We start from the raw sequence: 27,765 nt of genomic DNA on the forward strand, positions 1-27,765 counted from the left end.
GCTTGCCATCAACTTTTCAGGGACTGAGGCCAAAAGCAGAGCCAGAATCAGCTTCTATGAATTCACTATTAATGTGTGGTTTGGAATTCTGAGTTCTGTCTTGCCACACACTGTCACTATAAATGTCACAATGGTGAGTCTTCCCATCTGTGCTAAGGCTCAGATCCTTTGTTATATATGATGAATTCCTAACAGTATTTTAGTACCAAGGGTCTATTGTAAGACATCTTGCAAGATTTTTTAGGTGGCTCAAAAGAAATGAAGGCACACTGGATTCTATTATAACCATAGATTTAGACTAAATTGGGAGGGAAATAGAAGATACTATTTTGAAAAAGAAAAACAAGCAAAGTATAACTCTATTTTAAAGCTTCCTTGTATTCACTGGGATTGCACATTGGGCAGGATCCTCACCATCAACCACTATAGAAACTATTCAAATGTTCTTCCGGTGACATTATCCTCATTTCTACACATGGACAGAATAAATAACTAGCTCAAAGTCATACTCTATATTACTAGATAATTAGGAATAAAAGCCAGAGTTCTTAGCTCTATTTTAGAGTTCAGGCAGTTTCCTGCATTGCTTCAATCATGACGGTAGAAAAGGAAAGGAATCTCATTAAAGCAAACTATTGTTGTTTTTTCTTTCCCCTTTCAAAAAGTGTAGGATTATAGCCTTAAAGCTCAGCCTATTCCTTAAGAGATAGTTTCTCAGAAGTCTTAAGGTTTAAGTAAACGATGATAAAATAGAGTTGCAGACAGCTGTAGATGGGACTACCCTTGTTCACTGCCCAACATTTGGCTCCCACATTAATTGCAAGTAACTTTCCCAATCACTGTGACAGCCAAAGACAATAGGGCTCCCCAGATGTCCCTATTCTCTGTTCTCTAGAGGCCCTTTTAGATGCCCTGAGGGCAAGTGAAAGAATCCAAGGCCACGGAGTTTTGGTTTTAAGTATCCTTCTCTAAGAGCTCTTGGCATTAAGTTCCCTACTTTCCATCAGCTTCTGTACATTCTGAATGTTTTATCTGATGAACTCCTTAAACACAAAGTTTTACAAGTCTCTATGGTAAATAAAATTAAAGTCAAAAGAGAGTGTTCTTATGCCTTCCTGAATCTAACATCCACTTATAATGAAGTGTAGCAGAATTTGCCACCCAAAACATGCCACTTTGTCATAAGGATTATTTTGAAGTGAAGGCAACTGAGAAGTAGATACAAGAAAAGCTCTCTGCTCTCCAGCTATGTCCCAAAAGCAGGACATCAGTTTGTAAAGGTGTCTCCCCTCCCCTAACAGAAGTTAATCACCAGAGACAACTCTAGATCCTTATCAGCTCAGAGAGGGCACCAGAGAAATCAACCTAACAAACCTCGTTAAAACTAGCCCTTCTCTACCATCAATTTCCCCATATATTTGCCTTCCCACAATTTGCCAGTCACAAGAAGCTTAAAGTCATTTTCCTTTGCCTTGCCACTTCTTTAAAATTTTACCTTTTATTAAGATGCTACATAAGCCCAAGTACTAACCACGCTCTCAGTTACTTATCCTCTGAGTGTTCCCATGGGTATGCACATGCTAATAAACTTCTGTTTATTTCTCTCTTGTTAATCTGTCTTCTGCTAGTCTAATTTCCAGGGCCCTAGCTAGTGAACTTAAAATGGGTAGAGGGAAATCACTTTTTCCTTCCTAAAATACTCCAACACTAAATGCCAGTAAATTAGACAAAATGACTTCAGTGGTTAAACAGTTTTCCTTCCTCATTTACTTTAATCTATAACTGTCTGCTGGGTTTTTATAGCTTTTTCATAGTGCAGATACCTTACACTTAAGGTCATGCTCACTAACAGTGAATATATATAATTTTCAAAGTTGAAATGCTTTAAAAGTTGAATAAAGTCAAATTCTCACAGTTTATGATTGTACCTCTTTTCATTATGCCCTAATCCCTTCTCTTACAATTAAATGAAAACAGATAGACTTTAGGAAATAAATTTTTTTTAGCATTCCCTTAGGAAGAAGCAATTTGTCTTAGTAGAAGAGTACCAATTATGCAATAAGACTACCTTAGTTTTAATTTAGCTTCTTTGGGCCTCAGATTCTTCATTGTGTAAAATGGGGATATTAGAAGTATCCTCATTATTATGAATATGTATTAAGATGATGCAGAAAAAGATTTAATATAGATCTGATATACAGTAAAACCTGATTTTGTGTATATACACATATATATTTATGTACTTAGCATATGTTAAATATATAGTATGAAATAAATTTGATAATAATGATGCTACAACTCTGCCCTGTGGCAATATCCTATTTTAATAACTTGTCATTCACTTTATTGAATTTTTCAAAAGTTTCAAAGTTTAGAGGATTAGCTAAAATAATGACTGGCAGAGTCAATGTTTGAAATTAGTTCACTAGATTTAAAGGATGGGTTAAAAATCAGTGACATGTATTTCGACAGGAATAAATGGAAAAGCCTATATGCCAATTTAAATGATTAATGGGCCTGTCAAAAACCTAAAAGTTTTAATTCCCCAAAAGTCAATATTGAGATGTAGTGGTTAGCAAGTAAATATAATCTTGGAATGAGTTAATCAGAATTTAGTTTACAAGAAAGTTGTCCATTTCGGAAGTTATTCTCTGGGCTTGTCATATCAAACTGTGGGGCTGTATTTTGTTCTGGGCTCTACATTTTAATGGTAATACTGAAAAATGAAAACAAATACTTGACAAAATACTGAGAAACAGCTAGACGAACTGCTGTGATTTAGCCTAAAGACAAGGTAACTTAGATCATGCTTTGCTGTCTTCAAATATTTGAAGGGATACAATGTAAAAGACAACTTTACTGGTTATTCACTACATTTATAATAAATTCTTTTGGTTAAAAAATACATCCAAAAATTTTTTTAAATGCTCAGAAATTATAATGTTTAAAGGTAAAGAAAAGAAGACTCAGAGAGGTTAAATGATTTAGAAACAGAGATCCATAAACTTTTTTTATAAAGGGAATTTAGCTGGTATTTTGGACTTTTGGAGTTATGTGGTCTTGGTTTCAATATTCAACTGTCATTGTTGTATGAAAGCAGCAATAGACAACATATACATATGTTCTAGTAAACATATGGCTATGTTCTAGTAAAATTTTATCTATAAAACTAGGCCCCAGGCTTGGTTCGTGAACCCCTGACTTAGGAATTTAATCATGTATATATATAAAACGGTAGAGCAGAGCTGTAAAACTCAGAACCTTCAGTTCTACAAAAATAATGAATCATTTAACAAGAGTTAAAAGTCTAAGCCTCCAACTTAGGAAATTTTCAACAGAATCTGACCAACTTTTGGGGTTATTTATTTATTCATTCACTCATTTATTCCAAAAACATTCAGGGTCTATAGGAATTTCAACAGATTTCTGATTTTATCTCTTTGGCTAGAACTGTGTCACACGGCCATACCAGGCTTGAGAGAACCTGGAAAAGCAAATATTTTACACACCAAATCTAAGTTCTCTTAGCAAGGAAGAATTAGAAATAATATTGAGTAGGAAATTAACAGTATGTGCCATATTAGCAAGTAAAAAGTTAAGTGATAGAAGTATATATATAAGATCAAAAGATGGGGAAAATTATCAATATTGCACTAGAGCTCAGGGAAGATCAACCAGAGAAAGTGAAAACTGTTTTAACAGGGATTCACCACGCATTGATAAAAGTATTGAAAATATGACAGCAGAAGATTTTTAAAAATCTTATATTTCATGATATGGAGGATCAGCAAGATGACTATAGTACCTGGAGCAACTTATATACACAATCTGTCTTTTAAAAAAACTCTTTCCTGAAAGTTATCCAATGAGAATGGTCCACTGACAGTTCAAACATTTCAAAAGTCATATTTAGCTAGGAATAAGCGGAAATAAAGTAAGACTTCATGTTTAATTTTGAAATTTTCAACAAAATGTTTTTCTGACAAAGACAATAGATTAAACTCACACATTTTATTGTGGTTCCTCTAAAAATGAAAATTAAATGACAGGTAAAGGCATTTTATTTCAAATGGCACATACCCACAAAGAATAAAAGATGGGGAAAGCAGAACACGAGCATTCATCTGCTAGGTAGCTGCATGGCGTCTGGCTGGGGTTTATTCTAATCAGTCAGGCATCTTTTCTCACTGGTTGGCTCCCATAACATACCGATTATTAAACATTTTAATATAAATCTTGTGATAGCAACAAAATTTTGAAACTAGAGAAGCTGAAAGAGGAGTTCTAATTAATTGAGTCACTCTGAAAAAGCTTAATTCTAAGTTGGCAGTGAGGAAGAAAGACAAGCAACATGATTTATATCATAGAATCTCTCATAGGTTCAGCAACTGGCATCACCTGCTAACTCTGGGGTGGGGGTGAACGTGGGATAAAACGAGGATTTGTGGAGTGAGCTTAAGAAGTAAAGAGACCCACAGATCCTCAATCACACTCTGCACAGCTGAACAACTGACTCTCTCCAACTGCTATGGACTGAATTTTGTGTCCTCGCCAAGCCCTGCCCCCTCACAAATTCCTATGTTGAAGTCCTAACCCTAAGCTTGGCTATACTTGGAGACAGAGCCTTTAAAGAGGTAGTTAAAGTTAAATGAGATCATAGGGTAGGTCCCTGATCCAACAGGACTAGCGTCCTTACAAAGAGAGGAGGAGAGATCAGGAATGGGTGCACAGAGGAAAGGCCACGTGAGGACATAGAGAGAAGCCAGCAAGTCAGGGAGAAGTCTGCAAGTCAGAGAGAGAGGTCGCAGGAGAAATCAATCTCACTGGTACCTTGAGCTTGGACTTCCATTTTCCTAAACTGTGAGAAAATAAACTTCTGTTGTTTAAGACACCTGGTCTGTGGTATTTTGTTATGACAGTGTGAACTAACTATACTGACCAAGACAGAAGATTGTAGGTTTATTCTCTGGGGAGTGTAAAACGCAGAGTCTTTGTATTGGAGATGAGTAGCTACAGTTGAGAGCAGGTTATGGGCTAGGAGGAGTCAGTGTTTATTTATTAATGTTGAGAATCCCTTAGCCCTCTTCCCCCACTCAATTTCCAGAAATATGGCAGGCAGGCGTATATCTGGGATATTCTTTTCTGGGAATTTTTGCCACATCAAGAGAAAGATCTAAAATGCTAAAATTGAGAGTCTCTCACTAAAACGGTACAGCCAGATCTTCATACTTCAAAGTCTGCAATAGAAAAAATTATCCCTATGTGTTTCCCAAAAAGCTTTTAGTCTATCTCTTATAGCATGAATAGAGAATAAAATAAACAATGTGGAGGAAGTAGATACTACACAGATTGAAAGAAACTTTAATATAAGTTTTATTACTATGTTCAGAGTTAAGAAAAAAATTACAGCTATGAAAATAAAAAGCTATATAAATAAACAGAATTGCTCTTAAAAATTAAAAACAGCATAAATAGAAACTTCAGATAAAGTTTTGAAACATTAAAGAAATTCTCACAGAAAGCAGAGCAAATGAAACATAAATTTTTTTTCAAAACCAGAAGACACTGAAAAGATTTAAAAATAAATATAAGAAAATTAGAGGACCATTTGAAGAGATCCAGTATTGGACTAATAGGAAACCCAGACAGAAAGAATGGAAAAAAAAGATAGTAGAAAATCATTAATAATTTAAGAAAATTTCCTAGAAATGAAGGATATCAATCTCTAGATTATGCCCAGCATGATAGCTGAAAATTGGTAGACCAAAGGCATTTAACTGTAAAATTTCAGGACTTCAGGAATAAAGAGAAGATTATAAATTAAGCTTCCACAATCAGTAATTACAAAGAACTTTGATCTCTCAAAGTTACACCAAAGATAGAGGACAATGGAGAAATGCCTTTGAAATATGGAGGAAAATTATTCTGAATCAATAACACCATACCCAGTGATAATATCAGTCAGGTAAAAGGGAACATTACAGGTATTTTTAAACATACAACCTTTCTAACAATTTATTTCCCATGCTGTCTTTCTAAGAAAACCCCTGGAAGAGTTACTTCACCCAAACGAAAGAGTAAATCAAGAAAGAGCAAAGCATTAGATTCAGGGAATGGGAGCTCCAACTCAGGAGAGAGCAGGATCTCTCTAGGTTTACCTTGAAGGTAGGTATCTCAGGATGATGGTATTTTTAAGGCATAGAACATAACCAGTCCAGCTGGAAAAAGATCAGCAGCCTCTGAATAGTTGTCTCCAAGAACCTGATACAATCCTAATGAATTTGGAACAACTTAGGGAGAGTTAGGGCAGACAAAACCAAGTCAATAAAAAAAATAGTGTACTTAACACCAAGAAGGTTGTTTAAGAAAGCAAAAATAATCCTAGTATAAAATATAGCACAGTCAACATCTACAAAAATACAATGATGTGAATGCTGAATATTGATATAAGTAATGTTATAACTCACAAGTTTGGGGAAATTCGTGCAGTAAGGAGGGCTAGAGGGTGAAAAAATGCCAAGTCCACATTTCTCATGGTGAGAAATTAACAAATTGATGCTTAAAGTTTTTCTTAAAGCTACTAATATAACAAGTGTTATTTGACAATATGGAGGTAAACACACACAAGTGAGTGTTAAAAGTGAACCCGAGGTATGGGAAATGCAACAGTCAGGGAGGACAGGTAACTGACTTTCATTTCATAATTCTTATGCAAACGTTTGGCTCATTAAAACATCTGCATATATATTTTCACCGAACACTAAAACTTAATTACAAACTTAGGAAGAGCTAATGATGATTACTTTTTGTAAGTCTTCTCACTTGAGTTCACCTGAGTTACACTCTGCATTCTGCTGCAAATCCTAAAAGTAAATTAATCTGGGTATTTGCTCCCTACATTGGGGAATGTCTTGTTTTATTTATAATTAGATGCTATAGCCTTTATAAAATATATAGTCAATGTAATTATTTTCAAAAGTTATTCATGGTTTAGCTAACATAGAATTACACTGCATTCTAAAAAGCCCTTTACCTCACTAAGCTCTCATCATATCAAAGGCTAGCTAAGATAAATTTGAGGCATCCATATCTTTGTAAGCGATCTCAGGATGTGCTGATGTTGCATGCAATAGAGAAAAAGTCAGCTACCCTCATTTGCAGTACAGAGAAATGAGTGATAAGTGACTATGGAATTATACTTTCTCACCTCACCAGAAAATTTGACTTCAAACAATGTTTACCAAACTTCAGGAGACTCGCCTACACTTTGCTTACTTCCATAAAATATGTAAAATCTTTATCTGCAGGTTTCTTAAATGACTTCCACTGCTCCTTATTTATTTGAATATCTAGTTCACATTTTTCTCCCTTGATTTTAAATCTCATTTGAAAATATTTTCTTCTCACCTCATTATCGGTTTCTTTTTTTCCCCCTTCTCTTGCTTTATTATTTCTAAACACTTCACTGAGCTCTTTGACACTTAGTTTGTAAGAGAGATGATTTGCTGTTTCAGTAAATTCTTTGTTGGAATTTAGAGTACAGAAAAATGACAGAACTATCAACAGAGAATGTTGTACAAGCTATTGGTGTAGAAAATTTGAAGCAAAAGCCTTGCCTGTTTCGTTCATTGCTTCCCCTTCCTCCACTCTCTCTAGCCTCTATCTTCCTGGTCCTCCCTGGGCATTGCAACTCATAAAATTCTAAAAATCATCATCTTTTTTTCTGGTTAAGGAGATGACTTATTGCTTCTGCTATTTTACCATGAAATGAGAAACAATAAAACAAACACTATAAAAGATCAATGAATTTAAGAGACCAACAGGAAATGACAATCTTTTAAAAGAGGTCAAGCTTATTATCTTGATGTTAATATACTTAAAGAATTTCCAAGCCATTCTGGACCTTCCTATTCCTCTAACACACATATACACAGAGCTACACATGAAGGCATATCTTTAAGCATCACCACCCAGACCACAGGGTAAATGCCCCATTTTTCTGTATCTACATAGATGTACTACCTTTGATCCAAGCCAGAAGTTTTACCTACTTTGCATATGAATTCCAGTATATGAAAAGAAAGCAACTAGGTCTTGCCAGGACCCATGTCACTTTGATAAATTTTTCACTATTAGTTTGCCAAAAACACAACACTCTAAACAAGTTACCCTCTAGACAATGAAGCATGCTCCTTCAGCAGAACACTGAGAAAATGCAATGGCTCAGGCATGCTTAACAAAAAAGATATAACAGGTATTTGCTCCTTTTCGGCATTTCTAATAGCGCCCTCACTTCCTATTGGCTTTACCCAGCGTGCAGTTTGGTAGCAGGGGAGTCGGCTTGCCGGTCCTCTACTAAAGACATGCCAGTTTCTTCCTCTCACCATTTCAGTCAGCTAAGAGAAGAGCAAATGGCCAAAACTCAGCCAACTGAACTGTCTTGAGACACACCCTGAATCTTCAGCAAGTGACGCAAAAAGAGTAGAATGCATAGGAATTTCTTCTTTGCAGTAGCAGTGGCCTGATTAGCCTGTTCCCTTGTCCAGCCCAGGCCTGAGTTTGGTTCCTTAGTCCTCTGATGCTTTCTTGGCTCTTCCAGGCTCGTTCTAGTCTAGTTCTGCAGTCTCCCCATCTCCACAATGCGTTCTTAGTATCTTAAACCCTCTTTTGCTGAGGTTAGCTGGCATCAGTTTCTGTTGTTTATAGTCAAAAACTCCTAACTGGTGCAAAGGACATTTTGCAAGAAATCTGACTAAGAAAATACCGTTACTATACACTATTTCTTATTGTAAAAACTACCTTTTTTTTTTTTATCACATGTGCTCCCCCCCAAATTATGCTGGTATTAATCTTCAAAAGGAGAAGATATCAATACAGTCTTTTTGATGAGTAGGAAGAACAGGACTGAAAGTAAGTTTCTTCTTCTTAAGCTGGGACCTTTATAATGATGCCTAATTCCATTCATTTATTGAGATCTTCTTTAGCACTTACTTGTGTTCTGCTTGGGGCAGAAAACTAACCTACAGACTTCCATTCACATTGCAATGGCCTTAGCAATGAGCTATCATGCAGACTTTTATGATGTCTAGTCCAGCATAGCTAAGTCACTGTGTACTAGTACTGCTGAGAGGGAAGCAGCTATTTCTTATACATCTCCTAGATGTGAGGTCATGGGCAGGCCATTTTTCCTCATGTTTTTAAATGAGTTCTAGCATCTTGTGATTAATTCTGTAATTTCAACAAGGTTATTTCAATAAATGTAAACATCTATAACTGCAGATTATGGATGACAGCAGCATCTTATATCACTGTATTCAGATTTTTGTTTAATTTTATATCAGTTTAATATTTGCTATGGGGGGTGCTATTTTACACACCTAAATAATTAACAGGTAATCACACAATTTTAGGTGAATGGACATATGCAATCCTGAATTTCATGATTTAATGATGATAACTTAATAATTTAATAATAATTATAGTAATTAATTAATGGCCCGGTTAAAATAAGTTGTATTTGAATAGATATTTTACAAGAAGTTGTATTATAAGATTTCTATAAAAAGTCAATTAATTACCCTGGCTGCTTAAGTCAATGAATCTGTTTCTAATTGTTAAAAATTATCACATTTCAGTGGAAATATTTTCTTACATTTAATTTTTATGACCATCAAAGTTATTTTTCATACATTTAAGAGAGTCAAGTGGTTCTGAAATTCTTATTAAGAAAAACAGCAATGCCTCAACCCTCCCTGCCCTTTCCACTTTCTGAGAAGCAACATTTTTTCAGCTGTTTTGGCTTTTTAGCTAGCTGTTAGTTTTCCTTCACTGGTGTAAGTAGAATAACAATATTGCAATTTCTTGATCTCTCCCTTTTAGGTAGTATCTACTGACTTCTCCCAGTGAAAAATGAGCATTTAGTTCTCTTTAACTCACTATGCCCCAGAGATAAACACAGATACTTCCCATGTCCTCTATCTTCTCACTAAAATTATTGCATGATTTTGACTAAAAATTTTCAGGAAACATTATTATATTTATATAAGAACTATTCACAGAAAAGCTATGTATAAACCATGACTACATGTACTTGGTTAAGCAACTTTTTGTTTCCTTTGTTGCTAATTATTGTTTTATTTTGTTGTTGGCTTTATTTTCTAATGTGCTCATCACTGAAAAATGCCCCACATCTCCCAGTTACATCAGATATTCTATCATTTTTATTTTCTTAGAGATAATCTTCCTGGAACCCTCTGAGCGGCTCTCTTGCCCTTGCTGTCCAGTGATGTGCTACATTCCTGGTTTATTCCATCATCTTCATCCTAGAGATATTCTTTGCCTCTTTCTTAAAGGAAAGAAAACCCCATTTTCTGGATTCCATGTTTTCCTTCCCTTGGTTACTCCCTCATTTTAGTATAGGAATCTTACAGTAGTTTCCTAAGAAAGGATTCATGGGAAGTAAATTGTTTGGAGCCCTGTATCTGAAAATGTCTATCCTACCCTTGATTTGTTAGTTTGTCTAGAATAGAAAACCAGAGTCAGAATCTTTTTATTTCAGAGTTCCAAAGCTATGTCTTCATTATTTTTCAGTTTCCAGCACTGCTCTTAGGAGTTCAAAACCGTCTTGTTTTCTGATCCTTTATTTGTGACCTATTTTATCTTTCTGGAAGCTTTAGAATCTTCTATTTAATCCATAGGTCTGAATTTCCACTCTTAAGTGCCCTGAAGTAGACCCCACTGTATCTACTCAATAGGCACTTAATAGAAACTGCCAATCTTTAAATTCATGTCTTTTAGTTCAGAGAAATTTTCTTGACTGTTTATTTAATGATTTCCTGAGTTCAGATTCCTCTGTTCTTTCTTCACTGAAATTCTATCATTCAGTGGTTGTTCCTTTTAGACTGGTTCATTCATTTTCTAATCTTTTTTCACTTAAAAAACTCATTTTTTTGTTGTTTTGCTCTACTCTCTGGGAGACTACCTTGATTTTATTTTCTAACTGTTGCACTGAGATTTTCTTTTTTACTATCGTATTTTATTTTTAATTGTTTTCTTATGTCTGAACAAACACATTTTATGTATAAATTATTATATATAAATATATTCACATTTTAAATATATGCAAGATATGTACAAGAAACACATATATGTATATATATGCAATGCATTTATATGTGTATATAAATTTTTGTTTCATGAGTGCAATGTGTTTTTATTTTTCTACGATTATTAGCACATATATATTTGAACTTTTCCTGTCCTTACATAATATATTTCCTCTTAGTGCTTTTTTTTCCTGTTTGTATATTTGTACACTTTGATTCTATCATTCAAGTTACATGCTTGAATGAAGTGTCTACTGATCCTCTGTTGTCTATTCATTTAAGTGGGTTACAAAAAATTCTTTACGAGCTACAGGTTTGTTGAATTTAGGCTTCACTGTAGTGATTCGGTTGTAACCTTTTGTTGGAAAACTCCGAATAATAGTGTTTTTCTGTAGCTCTGGTCATTACTTAGAGAAGAACAGTTCTGCCTAAGTCAGGCTGTCAGTCTCCTAGAAACTGAATGGGGAAAGATGTAAGGTCAGGTTCCATGTTGCATATATACTCCAGGCTGTGCCTGTTTTGGGAATAGTACCCTTTCTACTACTTTGCCTCCTGAGGCAATCAGGAATTTTCATTTTGCTGTCACCAGAGAATAAGCTTCCAGTCTTTCACTGAGGCACTAGGTGGGATCTGCACTTCTGTTTCTCACACAGAAAACTGATCAAATCCTCATTTGTTTTAGCCCCACCTTTACCCTCACCTTCAGATAGGTATGCTGTGGTCACGTCTCAGCCTTTTAGGATTTCTGACATACAATTAGGTTGTTTCGCCTTTCCCCACTACTTGATTGGGCTTCAGCATATCTGGGCTTCTAAGTTAATTGTTATTTATTTTTGCACATTCCACATTGCAGAAAGCTGTTCCTAATCTGCTTTATTTTATCCTTTTCATCTTTTTGAGTTTATGTTTTAGAACTTCTTTACTTCGATATTTTCTATTTTTGGAAAGAATAGAAGTTAATATATATATGGACAGTCCATCCTGTTTAATTGGAAGTTTGAGCATTATATTTTTATTTCCATATAATGACTATATATAACTATAATATATATATTTAATTATGTATAATATTTGTAAAGCTTCTTAAATTACTACTGCTGAACCTTCAGGTTCTATAAAACAGAATATAAAATCTGTAACATTTTGGTATAAGAAACCCACATACACATACATCTGTAATTGATATATAAAATAGTCTATGGTAAGAAATTGATAAACAGGCCCATCAGTGGCTTCCTATGTATTGGCAAAATGTTTTTAAAAAGTGAGAACTTCTGAGAATCTTTAGGGAAAAGAGATGTTTAAAAAATATTTAAGTCTGTATGATATGCTTCCCCAATGCCAACCAAATCTACATTACCCATATATACTTCTGGGTTAGATTTAATATTTTTACTTAAACAATGAAAGGAATTATATTCAATGCTAGAACATACCAATTATATTCATAGTACACTATTTTGAAAAACATGTCACTTTATTCCCAATGTCAGTTTCCTCATATATAAAATGAGGATGATACCCCACTGAATTGTTTAAAAGGATTAGAAATAAAAACCAAATAAACACTAGAAAAGTACTAGGAACAGGAAAACTTCTACCTGTTATTAACAAGTACAAATTCGAAACTATATAAACATTTACTTTATTCACTACATGTCTTTCCTCTTGTTTTGCCAAGACTCTAATTCTGGGAAGATATATTTGAGTCTTAAGAATAAGCCTTCTATTCTACCTGCAGTCTATTTCCTTGCCATCTTCTTGACAGGAATAATCAAAAGGAGGACTCATTTTCAGACTGCTTCATTAGGAAGAAGTGGACTAATGTTTAAATCTGTGTCTAAGTTAATGTTTAAATTAATGTACATCTGTAGCATTTTGGATAGTGACTGACAGATAGCAGGTGCTCCACAAATATTTACTGAGTGAATGGGTGAATTGAAAATATTGCTAAAATTAAACTACTATTTTTTCTAGTTGTGCTTTCAAACTGCATTATTATTCTTTCCTAACTCATCTCTAGATATATATAGCTTGTACATCAGGCAGGGTGTAGGCAAATGTCTTCCTTAAAGGGTCAAATAACAAATATTTTAGACTTTGTAGGTCATATGGTGTCTGTTAAAGCTACCAAACTCTGGCATTATAAATGCAGGCAGCCATGAAAAGGACATGGCTGTGTACCAATAAAACTTTAATTATAAACACTAAAACGCAAAGTTTATATAATTTTCATGTCATAAAATATTATTCTTCCTTTGATGTCTTCAACACTTCAATATAGCTCACAAACTATTCAAAATGAGCAGGGGGTGGGCCAGATTTGCAGAACAGACTGTTTGCCACCACTTTATTATGGTATGGTTCTTTGTTTAAAAGCGTATAGGGAAAATCAGATGGGTAATTTCCTCCAGTTGTCAGCATAGCCATACAGCAAATACAAGATATTTTTATTAGAAGTTACACTTGGATTTCTTTTCACATTATTTTCAATAAGACCAGCATGCTAATTTAGAAATCCAGTTTGCTCAGGTATATGGTTTTCATGTCATGATGATAATGTTTATCAAAACATTTTACTTATTTTTCAGAGTTCTCACTGGTTTCAGAAAATAACAAGCAATTATTATTTCAAGTCTTTTAACCTTACTCAAAACCTTAATCATCCTTGACTCCTCCCTTTCCTTTCATCTTCCCCCCATCCCTCAAAGTCAATCAATTCCCAAATCTTGTCAGTTTTTCTTTTTTTCAAGTCCTAGATGTCTTCTTTTCTGTCCCCATTCACAGCCCTAGTTCAGGACCTCATCAATGGTTATGTTTTGTGAAATAAACACTTTATATACTCTATTTCTCTTCTGTCAATCATCTGTCCCCATAATCCTCTGAACTGTGAAGATGATACAAATAGGGAGTCTCAGAAAAACTGCCACATGGTTTTGTACTTGTAAGAACAGGCAGAGGGCATTTGTCAAAATTATAAGACAGCTAGCCTAGAAATAAATACCAAAAAAATAGCTTTCAATGTCATATGTCACGACAGAAAACAAATTGCATGGCTAGGTTGCATTTAACCTGAACCACTTATTCACAGAATTTGCAACTGAGAAATTAATAAAGAGAGGAAGTTCAACATGGCAGGCAAAAAAAAAAAAAAATGACTAGCTTCAGGGAATCCTTTAGTCATCTCTCTCTTTTTTAGACTTAACTGCATGATCTTCCCTATGTAAAAGTCTCTGGATTCTGAGTATCGGACATTGATATTCAGGCACCAGGATATAATTGTTGAAGTTTCTGCTACTGGAGTTTCTTGAGCTTCACCAAAGTTAGTAAATATTATTAGATATGAATTAATGGGCAACCAGCAACTTTTCCAGGTCCCATTCCAGAACACCACAGTTTTATTTTTCAATTTTACATTTGGAACCATAAACATAAATCTCTGTGTGAAACATGTGTTAGATCTAAGAACTAGAAGACTCAGGAGGCTGTCAAATGAGTCTGATACAATGAATTTTTAAAACATCCACACATCCTGTGTGCCCCAGATACCTCCTCCCTGGACTATAAGAGCAAGTTAAATATTCACATCAATTGACCACATTTTGAACTTTCCCTTTCCCTAAACAATAGTTGGTTCGATCTTTCCTTGACAAGGCTCTAAATGCAAGAATTCTCCACTGCCAAACTTAATTCTCATCTCTGGACCGTTTAGACTTTGTATTAGTAAATGATCTTTTCTGTCTGGGGAACTTGATTTTATATAGTGGATGGCTATTTGGTTTTCTCCTTTGCCTCTACAGAAAATGTTTTGCCTCAGAGGCAGCCCAAATAAATCAATCTTCCCCACCTTTTTTTTTTTTTTTTTTTTTTTTGGTCACTTCAAGCTCATATTTGCAGCTTTTAATCACTCTCCAAAAACTCAAGGAAAGAGACACCCTAGTATAGAATGAAAACTGTAGGAAGCATGTATTGGATTTTAATCACTATGCATTTGCTTGATAATTGCCAAGTGAGAAGAGGCCAGGAAGGAAAGCTGGAAATCTGTCTGGTACTATTAATTATTTTGGTGATAGAAATAGAGGCTTGGAAAGCTTATTCATCAAATTCCCAGATGGCTCTATTCCAGGTGATCCGAGGTGACAGAATTAATACTCAGAATAAATGACTGTCTAAGAATAATAGGTATGTGGGTTATTTTTTATTTCCTTGCCTGTATTTTCAATATTTTCTATATGTATTATTTTAAAACAAGAAAAATTATTTAAAAATATGCAAAAAAGGATCAGAGCAGGTTTGAATATTGAACTAAATAGAAGATGATACTCAAAAGAAATATATAAAAAGTACTACATTTTTGTTTTATTTTTTAAAATCTGTTATAAAAATACAAAATGGTGGAGACATAACTTGTCATCTGTAAGGGACAGACTTAATCAGCTGTCATTATGTTGCAAAAAATCTGGATCCTAAAGGTGCACAAGCTGACTTGATAACAGAAAATTACTGATTATAGGCTGAATTAACAGACATATAGTGTCCAAATAAAAGAAGAAATTAGGCACTCAAGTACTTCTGTGCTAAGACATACTTAAGTATGAATATGAATATAGACTGAACTTTATATCTAGAATAAGAAAAATTTAAATTAAGCTTACTTCAAAATAAATCTCACCTTTCAGATGACCAAAATCAGAGTCTGATATCACAACATATCAGTGAGGGAACGGCAGAGACACTCATATATTTTTCACGAGTTTAAATGTGTAATATATTTAGAGGAAACAATTTGGCATCTATAAAATTCATAAAATGTCTACCCATTGTGATCAATTGTGCTGGTTTCTAATTATTTGTTTCTCCTTCCTCTTGGTAGAGAAATGTACATCCATATCCTTTTGATGCCAGCCTTGACCACATGATTTTCTCTAGCCAGTGAACTGTGAATAGAAGTGATTTGTACTATCTTCAAGCAAAAGCTTTAAAAACTGTCATTTGGTTACCCATGTCCTCTTTTCCTTCTACCAAAAACCTGGTTTGTCCGGTAAAGAAATTGGTCCTTCAGGGGTGGTGCCAAGATGGCAAAGTAGAAGGACACATAGCTCACTGCCTCCAATGAATACAATGAAAATTATATCTACAGACCCATCAAGTTGCACAGAACACCTACTGAATTTTGGCAGAATATTCTCTTACCTCAAAATACAAGAAGATTCCTCACAAAAACTGGTAGAAGAGAAAAAAAAAGAAAAAAAGGAAATTGGTGTGGGCCCTGTCTAAGGGGGAGGGAGTGACAAATGAGGAAAAGCACCCTCACGCTGGGATGCCCCCTCTCCAGTGGGGAGGTCAGTGGGGACATAGGGGAGCTTACTAGGCTTACAGGTGAAAGCAGCAACTGCTTGGTAGACAGAATTAAGAGAAGCCAGCACAGAGAGGTCCCTGCGATCCCAAGCCCTAGACACAAGCTGGTGGGGGTGGGCTAGGACTGGCTGCTGGAGCTCTCTGATGAGCCTGGGGAGAGGGCTGGGGCCAACTCTGATGGGTACTGGTGCCTGACAGGTGGTATGAACTGGTGGCTCTGCAGGCGTAGAACCTGTAGGATACCAGAGCGGCTTGCCAACATTTCCCACAGCTGAGGAGGAGACAAGGCCAGCATCAACAAAGAGTACTTTGTAAGCCAGCATAACAAGTGACAGACAACACCAGAGGGCACTTCCTGGTAGACATCTACTGGGGGGGGGGGTGTACTCAGTGACTCTTCTTCCCAGGTGAAGCACTCCAACCCTGCCTGCCACACACTGCAGCTCAGAAACAGGTCTGGAAGCCTCTATCCCAACAACAAGGGAGCAAACCCAGCCACTGTCCAGGCTGTGACAATCACAGACCAGAAAGGAGGCCCTGCTCAACAACCAGGGCAGGCTCTGATCACCACAACACTGGCCACACCCCCAGTGAATGGGTAACAGTCAACATACACAGGAGTAAGATGTGGCAACTATCCATACTAAAAACAGCCACTGTGACAAAATTACTAGATGCACACAGTCTACACAGGAATGCTCACACTTAAAAAAAAGAAACAAAACAGCACTTCAAGACCACAGTAGATAACTGATACTCCTAAATCCTTAAAGTTAAGAGAAATATGAGTAAAATGAAGGAGAGGAACCACTCCCAATTAAAGAACAATAGAAGTCACCTGAAAGAATGAACAATGAAATAGATCTTAATAGTCTACTAGATCATGACTTCAAAAAGGGGGTGATAAAAGCACCAAAGGAAATAAGAAAGATTACGAATAAAAATGCAGAATAATATAAAAAGGAAATAAAAACCATAAAGAAGAGCCAATTAAAATCAGAAAACTCAATGGCTCAGATAAGAGCCAAGCTAAAGCCAGTCAAAAGCAGACTAGATAATGCAGAGGAATGAAAAAGTGACTTAGAAGAGAGGATAACAGAAATCACCCAATCAGAACGGCACACAGAAAAGCAAGTGAAAACTAATGAAAGCAATATAAGGGACCTATGCGATAATATAAAGCATGCCAATCTACACATAATATTGGTCCCAGGAGAAGAAAGAGCAAAAGGGATTGAAAAGATATTTGAAGAAATCATGACTGTAAACTTCCCAAACTTAAAGATGGAAACAGATATCCAAGTACAGGAAACACAGAGGGTCCCAAACAAGAAGAACCCAAATAGACCTCCACCAGGACATATTATAATCAAGATGGGCAGAGTTAAAGATAAAGAAAACATTCTAAAGGCAGCAAGAGAAAAACAAAGAGTTAGTTACACGAGAACCCCTATAAGGCTATCACCTTATTTCTCTACACAAACATTGCTGGCCAAAAGGGAGTGCCAAGATATGTTCAAAGTCCTGAATGAGAAAAATTGGTAACCTAGGATAGTCTATCCAGCAAGACTATTCTTTAGTATAGAAGGAGAGAGAAAGAATTTCACAGACAAGCAAAAACTAAAAGAATTGAGGAATACTAAACCTATCCTAAAAGAAAGGCCTACTCTAAATAGAAAAGAAGCAGGAAGCTATAGAAAACAGAAAACCATAATTGGAAATGCAATAACTACAATGAGTTGCAAGAGAATAAACATGAAGATGTAAAAGAGGATAATCAAAACCATAAAAGGTGGGAAAGGGAAAAAGAAAATATAGATTTTTGTTGTTCTTCTTCTCAGGATGTGTTTGAGCCCATATGACTACCAGTCTAAAGCAAACAGATATAGTAATGGGTTAACACAGTTGAAAAACAGGGTAACCACAAATCAAAAGCATACAACAGAATCACAAAATCCAAAAAGAAAACAAGCTAATACAAAAGAAAATTATCAAAACACAAAAAGAAAAACAAAAAGAAAAGAGAAGGAACAAAGAAGAACTAACAAATCAACTGGAAAACAAAGTTCAAAATGGCAATAAACACACATCTTTCAATAATTACTGTAAACGTCAATGGAACTAAATGCTCCAATCAAAATGCAAAGAGTGGCAGACTGGATAATAAAATAGGAGCCTACAATATACTGTCTATAAGAGACCCACTTTAGGGTGAAGGACACACATAGACTGAAAGTGAGAGGATGGAAAAAGATATTTTATACAAATGGAAATGACAAGAAAGTGAGAGGAGCAATACCCATATCATACAAAATAGACTTTAAAACAAAGATCATAAAGAAAAATAAAGGACACTATACAATGATTAAAGGAGAAATACAAGAGGATATTATAATCATTAACATATATGCACCCAATATAGGAGCACCTAAATCTATAAAACAAATACTAACAGACATAAAGAGAGAAATTGACAATCATAGTAAGAGACTTTAACACCCCACTAACATCATTGGACAGCTCTTTCAGACAGAAAATCAATAAGGCAACGGAGATACTAAATGACATAATAGAACAGTTGGACTTGGTTGATATTTTTAGGACATTACATCCCCCTCAAAACAGAATATACATTCTTTTGAAGTGTTCATGGAACATTCTCTAGGATAGACCACATCGGGCACAAAAGAAGTCTCAACAAATTTAAGAGGACAGAAAGTGTTTCAAGTATCTTTTCAGATCACAATGGCATGAAACTAGAAATAAACCACAGAACAAAATGAGAAAAAAAAAAAAAAAAAAGACTGCATGGAGACTAAACATTGGTACTAAAAAACCAATGGGTCAACAAGGAAATCAAAGAAGAAATTAAAAAATACTTTGAGACAAACAACAATGAAAACATAACCACACAAAATCTAGGGATCCAGCAAAAGCAGTCCTCAGAGGGAAGTTCACAGTGATACAGGCCTTTCTCAAAAAACAAGAACAATCTCTAATAAACAACCTAACCTATCACCTAAAAGAATTAGAAAAAGAAGAGCAAACAAAACTGAAAGTCAGCAGAAGGAAAGAAATAATAAAGATCAGGGAAGAAATAAATAAAATAGAGATTAAAAAATAGAAAAAAAATCAATCAGGCTAAGAGCTGGTTTTTGAAAGAGTAAACAAAATTGACAAACCTCTGGCCAGGCACACCACGAATCCACCATCTATGAAGCCACCATCACCCTGATACCAAAACCCAACAGACATTACCAAAAAAGAAAATTACAGACCAATATCATTGATGAACATAGATGAAAAAATCCTCAACAAAATATTAGCAAACAGAATCCAACAACACATAAAAAAGGTCATACACTATAATCAAGTTGGATTCACCTCAGGGACACAAGGATGGTTCAACATATGCAAATCAACCAGTGTGATACACTACATCCACAAAAAAAGGACAAAAATCATATGATCATCTCAAAAGATGCAGGAAAAGCATCTGATACAATTCAACACCTATTTATGATAAAAATCCTTACCAAAGTGGGTACAGAGGGAACATATTTCAACATAATAAAAGCTATTTATGACAAACCCACAGCCAGCATAATACTCAACAGTGAAAAACTGAAAGGCTCTCCACTAAAATCTGGAACAAGACAAGCATGCCCACTCTCACTACTTCTATTCAACATAGTATTCAAAGTCCTAGTAATAGCAATCAGATAAGAAAAATAAATAAAAGAGATCCAAATTGGAAGGGAAGAAGTAAAATTGTCACTTTATGCGGATGACTTGATACTGTATATAGAAAACCCTAAAAGCTCCACACAAAAACTACTAGAGTTGATAAAAGAATTTGGCAAGGTAGCAGAATACAAGATTAACATATAGAAATCAATGGCATTTCTTTACACTAACAATGAAATGTCAGAAAAATGGAATAAAGAAACAATCACTTTTCAAATTGCATCCAAAAAAAATAAAATACTTAGGAATATACCTGACCAAGGAAGTGAAAGATTTATATGCAGAGAACTACAAAACACTAATTAAGGAAATTAAAGATGACCTGAAGAAATGGAAAGATATCCCATGCTCTTGGATTGGAGGAATCAATATTGTTCAAATGGCCATACTATCCAAAGGAATCTACAGATTTAATGCAATCCATATCAAATTACCCAGGACATTTTTCACAGCACTAGAACAAATAATCCTAAAATTTGTATGGAACCATTTGCTATGTATTTATTTCCTTCTTCCCCATTTACTCTGGCTCTCAGCCAAGTTTACTAAAGTTGTATATTATTATGGACATAGGCACCTCGAGGCAGATATAGTGTAACATTTCAATTGCACTGAGCTTCTAGATGATTTCAAAGTGATTTTCATGGTTTTCTCTACTGACCAGGTCCCAAACCTCATTGCTGCTGAATTGGGAAATGACCACAGCCACTGAAGTACTTAAGGAACTCACTTCTTTCTAATCCTTGCCAGTCTTCTCTGTTAGCAAAGATTGCTTCATAGAATTTATTTTTTTCTGTCTATTCATTCCTTCAGCTCTTCAAGGTTAATAATTTGTCTCATCCTCCAATGACCAAGTCAATATTTGACACAACTGATTAGTCTACATGTTTATAACTGCTTTGAAATTTGGTCCATGATGCAAAGCAATACAATAATCCTGAAATACTGATGATGATCCAGAGGAACTAGGCCAACTGGAGTCACAAGCCAGACAGGAAAATCTTTTTAACACAACTTCTCTCCAATCACAGAATTCTCTGCCATATTCTTTCAGAAGCCCCGTGGAAGAGGAGGTTATGGGTTGTAAGTGCAAGTCAAGGTGGATAATGGGGGAGGCACTTAATGAGTTCAACATTATGGACTTCCCATGGTGCTGTTGCTTTTCGTTCTGTATTTTTTTACTCACTGGTTCAATATTAGTAACTATTTTACCCAGTTTAACTTGTTCTTTCGCAATTAGAACTACAGAATCCTTGCATTTTTTTTAACATTAAAAATGTGTGGCTCCCTGAAAGAAGTTTGTTGTGGAGACTCCTCAGTATGTCCACTTTTGGATGGTCTTTGGGAAACAAATCATTTTGTGTGCTGCCTGAAGTTCTGTTCTTGGACCACATCACGTGTTTCCTTTTTTTTTACCACCACCCCCAAATCTCCAAAGGTATGAATCTGCCAGATTTGGGGTTTTGATGTTTATTTCTAAAAACATTTATAGAAGTATCCTGAACTTTATTCTCATTGATTTTCTTATATTGTTGGGCGATGAGAGTTTTTGTTTCTTGAAAAAAATCTTGCTTGGGAATCTCTATTACAGGACATTCTACTTTTATCAGGTACAGCCTCTGCAACCATGGTGGGCATTTAGGGTGATCTCTTTTGGAGGCTGGGCTCCAAGTCCCTCCCAAGAACTGGAAATCTGCATTTCACTAGAAACATGTTGGGATCCAGGGCTTCTTGAAGGAGTTGCCTGAATGGCAAGAGGCATTTGGAGTCTTCTGAATTCCTTTACATTTCAGTCTTCCTGCCCCCTCAGGGTCTCGACAACCGCCAATCTTCAATTTTTAATTGGTGTATTTAGACCATTTACATTCAATGTAATTACTGATACGCTGGGGCTTAAGTTTGCTTCTTTATATCTTGTGTTTATTGTGTTATCTCTGTTTTTTGTTTCTGTTTCTTTTTTCCTATCTTTCTGTGGGTTAATGAAATCTATTCTAGAATCCCATTTTGATTTATTAATAATATTTTCAGAGTAACTCTTTCTATATGTTTTTTAGTGCTTGCTCTAGGTATTGAGTTTTATATATATATATATATATATATATATATATATATATATATATATATATATATATATATAACTTAGTATAGTTTACTGGTATTGGCATTTTTGCCAATTCTAGTAAAGTATAGAAACCTTAACTCTATTTATGTTCTTTTACTCTCCCTCATTATAATATACTTGTCTTAAATATTTTATCTATGTACTTTGTTAGTGTTATAATTTTTGCTTGAATCACCAATCATAATTTAGAAAACTCAAGAGAATAGCCCACATTTTTGCTTGGAGTGTTTTTTTTTCCTAATGTTCAGCAAGTTCCTTCTTTTACTGTTTCCATTCCGTTAAGAAAACTTCCCCTAGCTATACTTTTAGTGTAGGTATGTTGGTGACCAGTTCCCTCAGTTCTCCTTCATCTAAGAGATTACTCCTTTATTTCGGATGGATATTTTCACTGGATATAGGATTCAGGGGTGACATTTCCTTTCTTTCAGCACCTGAGTAATATTTTGACAATTCCTTCTAGCCTCTATGGTATGTGATAAGAAATCCGATTTCATTTAACTTGAATTTATTTTCCTTTTGTGGTGTTTCTCTCTGGTTGCTTTCACAATTTTTACTTTGTCTTTAGTTTTCAGAAGGTTAATTATGGTATATCTTAGTGTGATTATCCATGAGATTGTCCTATTTTGGTGTTTACTAAACATTTTTAATCTGTAGGTTTATATCTCTTGTCAAGTTTCAGCCATTATTTGAGTACTTTTTCAGCTTCGCCTTTTTTCTCCTCTGTTTTCAGGACTATAATAACACAAATGTTAAATCATTTATTATGGTCCAACAGCTCCCTCCCAATTCTATTTTCTTTCTGTTGTTCAGATTTCAGATTGAGTAATTTCTATTGTTACATACTCTAGTTCAATGATTCTTTCCTCTGCCCCTCCATCCAGCAATTAAGCCCTTCTACTGAGTATTTTGTTTGTTGTCTTCTTCAGTTCTAAAATTTCCATTTTGTTTCTTTGAAATTTTTGTCTTTATTAAAACTTTCTATTTCTTTGCTATTTTCCATTTCTATTTGCTTCAAGCATGCTAACAATTGCTTATCAAACCATTTTTATTGTGACTGATACTGAAATCTTTGTCAGGTAATTCTAACATCTCTGTTATCTTGATGTTGGCATGCATTGATTATCTTTTTTAAGTCAGTTTAAGAACTTTCTGGTTTCTGATATGCTTGATTTTGTTACTGAAATGTGGAAATGTGACTGAAATTTTTAAATGATAAGACTCTGATTTAATAATTTAAGTTATAAGACTATGGATCTTCTTAACTTTGTTATAAGACTCTGGATCTTATTTTAAACTTCTTGCTTAGTCGGATTTCTCTGTCACTGACACAGTGACTGCCTCTTTACTGCTAGGTGAAGACAGAAGTCCAGGTTCCCTAGTCAGTCTTCATTGCCACATGAAACAGGAGGAACCTCATTACTGCTAGATGGGTATGGGAGTTCCAGTCTCGCATGTCTCTCCATGAACCCCACAGTGTGAGTGGCCTCATTACTGCTGGGTAATAGTGAGAGTCCTGACTCTCCGCTAGGCTTCCTTTTATTCTCCCCAGTGAGGAATGGAAGGAGTGCCTCATTACTGTTGGCTTAGGTGAAGTCTAGGCTCACCATGTGGTCTCCAGAACATTGGGATGGAGCTGGTCCCACTACCACTGTTGAAGGTCATGGAAGACCCAGGTCCCTACTTGAACTTCTCTGACATGACCCTGGTGGGGGTGTGGGGAATACCATATTATAGTCTAGTTTCCTCACTCAGCCTTTGCTGGCATCAGTAGGGGTGAGGCCATAGTTTTTTGGAAAACTGCCAGAGAGTTTTCCATTTTGCTGTCTGACTTATTCCTGGTCTTCTGGCTTTAGAGAGTAGGCTTTGGGGGGGGGGGGCTTTTTTGGTCTGCACCTGTTGGTGTTTCTAGGTTGTCAACTTCTTCAGCTCTTAAGTCTTGAATATAAGGGTAAAAGAAGAAAACCCAAGGAATCCACTCACCACATTGTGTCCTGAGGTCAGCTGGTTAGCTTTCTTCTCTCTACTTTGCAGAGTCTTCTTATATATTTTTTATATATGATGCCTAGATTTTTTTAGTTGTATTTAGTTGGAGGAATAGGGAAAAGTATATCCATTCTATTTTCCTGGAAGGGAAAATCTTAAGGCTTAAAAAAATTCAGTTTTAGGACTTATGTTTTCCCTATTCAGTGAAAACCAAATTTGATATCATATTTCACTCTAGAAACAGAAATCTTCTCACTCCTTTCTATTCCCAGGGGTTTAAAAATAAATTCTTTAGCCTTTTTCCATTCCTCAAACTGATATTTCCCTATTCTGACTTTAATAAATGCTTTCATCAAGTGGCAGTTGATCAGATGGTTTGTGTGACCTGATAGGGTGGCACAGAACCTCTTTTCAAACTGACAGAATATTCAAAGCCTTTACTCTTTTCACCAGTTAAGCTGCTTTGTAAATGCCAGACTCTTTTAAAATTGTGTTGCTTGCAAGTGCATGTATTATTCATCTGACTGAGGTATCCCACACTGTCAAGGGGGAACACTGCAAGAAATCTATCTCTGAGCTTCCCTTTGATGCTGTGAGAAGATTCAGAATGAGTGGACTGGAAGGTGATTGTATTTTTCCTTTACCTTCTGGTTAAACTGACAATATCTGCCTCATGCTTCATTTTACCATATGACATGTCACCCAGGAGGAAGACCCTGAGAGCTCGAGTCACCTCCAGAAAGAAAAAACTCATTGTGTGATCCAAAGGTGACGGAGGAGATACTGATGCTGACAAATGGCCGTACACACATTTCTTTAGCTCTGCACATGGTGCTTTCTGGATGGGACAGCATGTATCTTATTCCATAAAGTACCGGCAGCAGCAGAAGCTGAAAGGCATCTAGATACGTTCTTCCCAGTACACAATTCACAAGGCTAGATCTTAAATGAGATAGAATTATACACAGATAAGACTAAAAAGACTTTAAAGGTCACTGAAGGGAAGGCTCCCTTCCCCTTTGGCCAACGTACAAGTGAGAGACCAGACAGCTTCAGTGACTTGTCCAAGCTAACTAGTGGCAAAACTACAACATGCTTTGACAGCTGACTTTTATCCAATCTCCTTTTATATACACTGGAGGGTCATCAATAATGACTTTTTAAATGCTGGTTGATTATTCTGCATTAGAGCAGAAAATTATCAATCTACCATAGAAGGACAATCTATGTGAACTTTGAGAACTGGTTCCCTTAAAGAGTCAGGATTCTGATGACTAAGTTGTTCAAAAACACCAAGGGGCAGCAAGAAATAGGCTGTGATTCATTCAGTGGGTAGCACTACTTCTTGTGACAGTCTACTCCCAAGTCTTCTGTATGGTCAACTGAAAAGTGAGCCAAACCTGGGTCCCTCTGAGGTCTGCACAAATCACAGAGTACAGCACAAGTTGACTCGTCTTCCAGAGTAGGTCCTAGCTGGGCAATAGTTCTAGGACTGCTTTCTGATTCCATTTTAAAGAATGACCTCTAGCTGACCTATATTCTCCCGAAAGCTTAAATTGGATCTGGCTTCCAACTTCCTTTGCTATCTTAAACCACATAGCTCTCTGCACAGCTGTTTAACAAGTTGTAGATTCTGTACAGGGTAATGAGTACTAGCAGTTCACACAATAGCTGCTTATATATTTAAATGTAACCTACATATATATATGAAGGTTTCAGTGTGAGTTTATACAACCTAGATATATTTTATGAAATGTATTTGATATTAAAAGCCATTTTAGTGTTTCTGTTATTATCTGTTCTCAGAAAAAAAATAAAGAGGAATTTGAAATAGGTGAAAGCAAGAGATCAAATATTATTTTAATATTCATATTTTCTGAACCTCAAATCAGGGCACACATTAAGAAAATGTAATAATAAGTAAAACCTGAACTCTCAAAAGATACAGATTTTAGGATTTTCATAGATGTCAGGAAACTAAGTTCTCATAACAAGATCTATTAATTTCTCAAAATCCTTAATTGTGGGACTGACCAGAATTATCCTCCTATCTTTCACCTTGATTACTTTTTGAATCTTTTCTAGTAGACCTTAGTTTTTACAGACATCTGATAATTATTCAAGTCTAATAAAAAGCAATAAATATAGATAAACAACAATGTCGTCCTGTGTAGCACAAGGAATTATACTCAATATCCTGTAATAAACTAGAATGGAAAAGAAAATGAAGAATATATACGTATATAACTGAATTGCTTTGCTATACATCAGAAACTAACAAAACACTGTAAATCAACTATACTTCAATAAGAAACAAAGCAATAAATAAATATTGATTAACGCAAAAAAGGAGGAGCTTATCCAGTAAGCAACAAAGAGTCAGTGAAGGATTTTAATAAAAGGATATTGTGAGACGTCTCTCCACAGGTTGCTCTCACTTCTGTACAATTTCTGAGCAAAGCTATTGCTAGCTTTTATTCCGAAGTGTCATTTCAAGAGTGTTTGTATGGTAAACAGCCTTGGAAGATGGAGAAAGTATCTCTTTCCAGATCAAAGATTTGTTTGCTGTCTGAGATAATAAAGATAACATTTCCCTCCAAGGTTAAGGTTGGGCTTACCAACGGACCTTTTGGAAGATTGAGATTTTCGTAACCTAAGACTCTTAAGATGTAACATGTACTCACTGTGAGCACAGCATCCACTTGGGCATCACCCCATGGGCATTGGGAGTCAAGGGGAACCAATGAGAACATGCAATAAATGGAATGAAGTCCTTTTTCTCTGACCTAGGAGTCTCATGTCATCTGCTGGCACCTATGAAACTATGGCAAGCTAACTTAATAGCTTGGAAGCAAAGTAAAATGTCAGACTTTTCATGGTTCTTGACAAAAGGTGACATTGTCATTGGTCATATACTACAATTCCACCATTCTTGGGTATGACACATATGTCTGTGATTCAAACTGAGTAGCTCTAGAAGGAATCATAAGGAAGATCATGACTAACCGGAGAAATGGGATTAAAAATCATGTGAATGGTCTACTTCCTAGTCAACTATGGCAACATACTTTAACTGAAGACAGTGTCTCACATTTCACATTCTCCTCAAAGCAATATATAAATGCGAGAGTGCCGCTGATGGTGGTCTTGAAAGGTAATGAGAGGGGCATTACCCAGCTAAATGCTGCCATGGGCACAACAATTACATCCTCTGCTTTCCTAAACTCTGGGTGTTCTTTCAGTGGCTTACAGCACCCATTGACATTTCCTGTCCTGGACTATAATTTTATGTTGCCATTATGGTTCTCTTACCCTGAATGTTAAATTTTTCTAAATACAGCAAGGAAGATATATCAAAGCATGGTGGCTTCGCAGTTAAAACACTGAACCTAAATTCAGGAAACTGAGCCCTATCTTGTCCATCTCTGGCATCATCAGATATGGACACAT

General features: G+C 35.6%; 1 long non-coding RNA gene and 1 pseudogene across 1 annotated transcript; one reads left to right on the forward strand and one right to left on the reverse strand.

Moving 5' to 3' along the window:
* Window positions 1-139: 139 nt before the first annotated feature.
* Window positions 140-17,267, forward strand: LOC116663264. Its single transcript, XR_004319486.1, has 3 exons — window positions 140-149; window positions 6,398-6,401; window positions 17,180-17,267. It is a non-coding gene; the product is annotated as an uncharacterized LOC116663264 (long non-coding RNA).
* Window positions 17,268-21,090: 3,823 nt separating this feature from the next.
* Window positions 21,091-27,506, reverse strand: LOC116663907 (annotated as a pseudogene).
* Window positions 27,507-27,765: the final 259 nt, after the last annotated feature.

The sequence above is a fragment of the Camelus ferus genome, chromosome 1, assembly GCF_009834535.1.
Source record: "Camelus ferus isolate YT-003-E chromosome 1, BCGSAC_Cfer_1.0, whole genome shotgun sequence".
Classification (NCBI taxonomy): domain Eukaryota; kingdom Metazoa; phylum Chordata; class Mammalia; order Artiodactyla; family Camelidae; genus Camelus; species Camelus ferus.